This window comes from Nicotiana tabacum, chromosome 20 (assembly GCF_000715075.1).
Source record: "Nicotiana tabacum cultivar K326 chromosome 20, ASM71507v2, whole genome shotgun sequence".
Lineage (NCBI taxonomy): Eukaryota > Viridiplantae > Streptophyta > Magnoliopsida > Solanales > Solanaceae > Nicotiana > Nicotiana tabacum.
The window spans coordinates 126,157,323-126,163,963 of record NC_134099.1 but is presented as its reverse complement, the minus strand read 5'-3'; positions in this window follow the sequence as shown (position 1 = coordinate 126,163,963).

Here is a 6,641-nt window from a genome sequence, read left to right as displayed (position 1 = left end):
CACATTGGGGATGATGAAACTAAAATTAGGACATCTCAGAGAAAACAAACAAAGAGAAAGCAGTAGTCTTGTAAAGCCAAAGTGTAAATGAGCAATAAGAATGCTATGAGTTTAGAAGAGAATTGTGAAATCTGAAGTGTAAAAGTATTGAATTGAAGGTGTCCCAAAGTGCAGAAGGGTCGGGCCCTTTTATAGTGCAGAAAGCAACTAGAAATAGGTAAGAAAATAGTTTGGAAATCAATAACACAAGGTCTCCTTTTAATTAAAGGATTCTGATTTCAAACGGGCAAAATAATTACGGAAAGGGGTCAATCAAAATTTTTCCAGAGCAGTACAAGAGGGGTAAATACATAGAGGTTTATTTAAGGACAAATTCTTGATAGTACATGGTTTGTGCAAATAAGGAAAAGAAATCAGTTAAGAGCTAGTAAATCAGAAATTGAGGATTTCATACGAATGAACCAGGTCAGAAAGATGGGAAGGATTTCGACTTAAGGAAGATCAGTAACAATCAATTAAACTTATTAAGAGGAATTCAGAATAAATCACAAGTTGGAAAACCAGTTTGAAGAAATATTCCTCATATATAAAAGCACACAGACACGTTAAACATGAAGAAATTTGTCATGCTATTCAATAGAAGAGTCTAGTGTAAGAGAATCAGAATTGTGTGCAATCAAAAGAAGTTCACACTTAGTTCATAGACACAAAAATAAGTTTGAAAGAGTCAAGGGTCCTCAAACCGAACCCTAGTTTGATAATATGACCAAACTCGGAGGAAACCCCCAAATTCTAGGGTTTCCGACTCGAGTCGAATACAGAGATGAGGAGGCAACAAGCTGAGAGATTTCTTTTCAGAATCTCATGAGAAGACAAGCAAATACAAATAACATTCAAAGCAGACAGAGTGTAGGAGCATAATGAGAGAATAGTCACGACAGTAAAAGAAACGTGTTTAAGAAAACCTTTTAGAAGGGACTTAAATAGGGTTCAGTAGAAGAAAAAGCAATACACTTAGGAACACAATAGGAGATATAGCATAAGAAAGTACTTTTCAGAAGGAACTTAGCCAAGGTTCAGAAGAGAAAAAAGATGGTATAACACTTAAGAAACCTGTAGAAGAAACATGTTTAAATAGGTCTTTTAGAAGAACTTAGACAAAGTTCAGTAGAAGGAAAACAAAACTTAAGATCTCAGTAGGAAATACATACAGTAGAAGAACACAAAAAATACCGGAAAAGCATAGCAAAAGATCTTATAGGAAAGTACAACAAGATAAACATAATAGAAAAACAAAGCATAGTAGAAAAACAAAGCACAGAAGAACATATATAGCATAAGAAAGCAGTAGAAGCACATGCGTGACAAATATACACAAAGAAAGGAAAAGAAGAGTCAGAGAAACATTTGAAGCTTTTTCAGAAACCCTAAATCGGAAAGAAGTAATTTTTGAAAGAAAAATTGAGGAAAACGTTTAAAAACTCAAGTAGAGCATATATATATAATAGATCTAAGAAAAAATCAGATAAGACCTCGAAGGTTTAATGTTTCAGAAGAACCCTAGAATGAGAAAGGCTTTGAAAAGATCTCTGATCTGAGTCGGAGAAGCCAGAAACAAGCTCATAAGACCAAGATACACCGGAGTAAAGCCGGAGATGGCCGTAGAACCTTTAATCGGTGGAGATATGGATGAAAACCTTCGAGGTCAGACCTCTAATCTTCATGGACCAAGTGTATAAGAGCCAAGGGAGCAAAGTATAAGGTTTCCATGGCCTGAGAAGCCATGGATTCCGGTGGGTTTTGTGGTGAGGATGATGAGAGGCTGCTAGGGTTAGGGGAAGGTTCGAGAGAATTTTAGAGATGATAGGATTCAGATGCGGCGGTTGGTGAGAAATGGGATAAGGTTGGGGGTGTTTAGGAATTAAAAAAGGAAAGGGGAAATTCTGGTCGTTGATCAAAATGATCAACGGCCTGGATCAAAAGAGGAAAACCGGGCGGGTTGGATAAGCGGGTTAGGGGTAGGTTATTTTAGGAATTGGGATAGCCCGTTTGAATTTGAAATTGGGGTTAATTGGGGCTGATTTTAGGCTAAAATTGAAATAAAATAGGGCTAGTGTTTAAATAGTCATTTTCTCCCTTTTATTTTATAAAAAATAGTAAAATGATTTCTAAAAACAAATTGAAAGTACTAAATTAATTAATAATGTATAAATATTAAATTAAAAATACTAGAATCAATTTTGTAATTATAAATATAATTAAATCTTAAGATAGGCTAAAATTGCAATTATATGCAATTTAGCTTTAAAAATACTAAATAAATTTGTAAAAATGCGTAAAAATTACCTTAGCTATGTTTTGGTATAAATATGAGAATAAAATAAATTATTCACCAAAATAATGATTTTGGAAATAATTATTAATTTTTGTACTGCTAAAATACGGCAATAAATTGATTTAAAAATCTTTTAAAATTAGGAAAAATACTAAAACATTTGGATATACCTATGTATGAATACATAGGATATTTTGAAAGTATTTTGCATATATAAATATACAGGGAAAAATTGGGTATCAGCAGCTGCCCCTCTTTACCCGGGAAGGATCAAAGAGTTGTCGGGTAAAGATATGATGGCCAATTTGACCGAACAAAATGGTTTGAACAATCTGATTGTGCTTTGGTTCCTGAGTTGCCTACATATCCCTTGTCTTATAGAAATCAGGCCATATGTAGTTCAGGATCCGTCGGCGGAATATGCTGATTGAGATTTTTTCAAAAATAGGTCGAGGCGGATGGTCAAAGTCTACTAGGCTGCGAGAACGGGAACGGGATCGCTCATGCTGAGTCGGTCGTTGCTAGTCAGTTTACCTGCAAATAAGCAATACAAGTGTATATTGTGCGTAAATTTAAACATGATGCAAGTCCCTATTGGACCATGAATGTTGTCTTTGGAGGTTAGGATGACGTCCTTAGACCAGGATGTCCTGGGCCATGAAGCTTATAATAAAGGATTCACGGGCCATGAAATGATGCTCCCAGGCTGTGAGGATGATGCCTCGGAACCATGATACCTTTGAATAATGATATGCAAAAGATTAAAAGGGATCCTTGGGCCATGGCATGGTGTTCTCGGGCTATGCAAATGGTGCCTCAAAACAATGATGCCCTCGGATAATTTGGCGATCTTTCAGCCCATGAGATGCAGTAGGGTGGCAATCTTTCAGCCAATGAAATGCAATAAGTGGCGATCATTCAGCCAATGAAATGCAATGAATGGCTATCTTTTAGCCGATGCAAGATAAAGTGGCGATCTTTCAGCCGATACAAGGTGTAAATGAAGTGGCGATCTTTCAGCCGAGGCAAGGTGTAAACAAAGTGGCGATATTTTTCATCTATGCAGGTGTAGATGGAGATAGAGCTTAGTCTCGGAAGGCAGAATAACAGCCTTCTGCAATGCAGATTGAGATCGAGCTTAGTCCCGGAAGGTATAATACTAGCCTTATACAATGCAAGAAATGCAAATGGAGACAGTACTTAGTCTCAGAAGGCAGAATGGTAACCTCATGCAATGCAAAGAATGCAAATGGAGGTAGAGCTTAACCTCGGAAGGCAGAATGGTAGCCTTATGCAATGCAAAGAATGCAAATGGAGGTAGAGCTTAACCTCGGAACGCAGAATGGTAGCCTTATGCAATGTAGATGGAGGTAAAGCTTAACCTCGAAAGGCTGAATGGTTGCCTTATCCAATGCAGAGAATGCAGATAGAGGTAGAGCTTAACCTCAGAAGGCAGAATGGTAGCCTTATGCAGGAAGTAAAAATGGCAAATGGCAATAGAATTTACTTAGCTGATAGCGGATTGCGGTATCATGATTGCTGGGGATATTGTGCCTGCTGGGGACACTATTGTGCGGATAGCAGTTGTGAATTCCTGATCAATATGAGTGTATAGTATATTTGATGATTTTCCAACTCAGGTGCCTGCATCCAAAGAAAATCATGAGTTTTGGTAAAGGGGAAAGTTTAGTTAGTATCCCCGCTGACTTTGCTTGACCTGCTCAGCTTTTATCTGGTGATACTGCCTATATTATTGGGGTAGCGTTGCTAAACATAACGATTTCAGAAATACACATGCATGATTTTAGAAAAAATATAAATGCATAAATAAGGATAATTTCTTATAGATGAACCAACGACATGCAACGTGGTCCAAGACATTGCATCCTTTCTTGTTATGGAATTTTGATGGTCCTCCTCAAAATTCTGCCCCAGTTTACTGGGTTACTACTTCTGACAGCTGCCCGCGGCGAATGGCTAAAATCACTTCGGAATTTTGAGGGTCCTCCTCAAAATTCTGCCCCAATTTCCAATAGCGGGGGGAAATAAAATTTTTATTGAATTGTGACCGAATCCACAGGGATGCCTATGTATCCCCTCTTAAACGGGAATCAGGTCATGCGTAGTTAAAATTACATCATATAAGGAAAGCATAAAGATTACACATAGTATTGCTTGACTGCGTCTGAATTGATCGGCTTTGGCCAAACTTCTCCGTCCATTTTTAGTATGAGGGCTTCTCCCGTCAGAACCTGGTGAACCATGTACGGAACCTGCCAATTGGGAGAGAACTTCCCTTTGGCTTTATCTTGATGTGGAAAGATTTTCTTTAACACCAGCTGCACCGGTGTGAACTATCTGGGCTTGACTCTTTTGTTAAATGCTCTGGACATCCTATTCTGATAAAGTTCACCATGGCAAACTGCACTCATTCTTTTTCCATCTATAAGAGCTAGCTGCTCGTAACGATTTTTCACCCATTCTGCATCGTCTAGCTTTGCTTCCTATATGATTCTTAATGAGGGAATTTCCACCTTGGCGGGAATGACTGCCTCTATACCGTAGACCAGCATATAGGGGGTTGCTCCTATCGATGTGCGGACTGTGGTGCGGTATCCCAATAAAGCAAATGAGATCTTCTTGTGCCACTGCTTTTGCTTCTCTATCATTTTCCTTAGTATCTTCTTGATATTCTTATTGGCAGCCTCTACGGCTCCGTTCATCTGAGGTCTATAAGCTATAGAATTCTTGTGTTTGATCTTGAAGGTTTCACACATGGATTTCATCAAATCACTGTTGAAGTTGGAGCCATTATCAGTAATGTTTGACTCTGGAATTCCGAACCGACAAACGATACGGTCGCGAACGAAGTCTGCTATGACTTTCTTAGTCACTGCCTTGTATGATGATGCTTCAACCCATTTGGTAAAATAATCAATTGCCACTAGGATGAACCTGTGCCCATTTGATGCGGCAGGTTCGATTGGTCCGATAACATCCATTCCCCAAACGGTGAACGGCCATGGTGATCTTGTTGCATTAAGCTCTTTTGGAGGCACCTTTATCATATATGCATGTATCTGACAGCGGCGGCACTTTCGGACATACTGGATGCAGTCTGTTTCCATAGTCATCCAAAAATAACAGCTCGGAGTATCTTCTTGGCTAAGACAAAACCATTCATATGTGGCCCGTAGGTCCCAGCATGGATTTCTTCTAGTAATTTAGATGCTTCCTTTGCATCAACACACCTTAGTAATCCCAAATCAGGAGTCCTCCTGTATAGGATTCCTTCGCTGTGGAAGAAATTGTTGGATAATCTTCTAAGTGTATGCTTTTGAATAGGGTTTGCAAACTCTAAGTATTCTCCTTTCGCCAAATATTCCTTGACGTTATGAAACCAAGGTTTTCCATCCAATTCTTCCTCGACGTGAGCATAGTAAGCTGGCTGATCGTAGATCTTTACTTGAATTGGGTCAATGAAATTCTTATCTGGATGTTGTATCATGGATGATAGGGTAGCCAATGCATCGGCAAACTCATTTTGGATTCTGGGAACATGCTGGAACTTTGTCTTTGTGAACCTCTTTCTCAACTCCTGTACATGATGCATATAAGGGAGTATCTTGGAGTTCTTGGTTGCCTATTCTTCTCGGACCTGATGTATAAGTAAGTTTGAATCCTCGATCACTAGCAACTCTTGGATGGTCATGTTAATGGCCATCTTGAGTCCCAAGATGCAGGCCTCGTACTCAACCATGTTGTTGGTGCAAGGGAATCTGAGTTTGGCAGACACCGGATAATGTTGACCGGTTTCTGACACTAGGACTGCTCCTATGCAAACTCATTTGAAATTTGCTGCTCCATTGAAAAACATTCTCCAACCGTCATAGGATTCTTCAATGTATTCTCCTATGAATGATATCTCTTTATTAGGAAAATACGTCTTTAAGGATTCATATTCTCCGGCCACGGGATTCTCGGCAAGATGATCTGCAAAGCCTATCCCTTGATCGCTTTCTGAGTCACGTAGACAATGTCAAAATTCACTCAACAGGATTTGCCACTTGGCTAGCTTGCCAGTGGGCAAGGGATTCTGAAAGATATACTTCAACGGATCCATCCTTGATATGAGATACGTAGTATAGGCACAGAAATAGTGCCTTAACTTCTGAGCTACCCAAGTTAGAGCACAACAGGTGCATTCCAATAGAGAATACCGGGCCTTTTATGGGGTGAACTTCTTGCTAAGATAGTAGATGGCCTTCTCCTTCCTCCTCGTTTCATCATGTTGCCCTAGAACAAA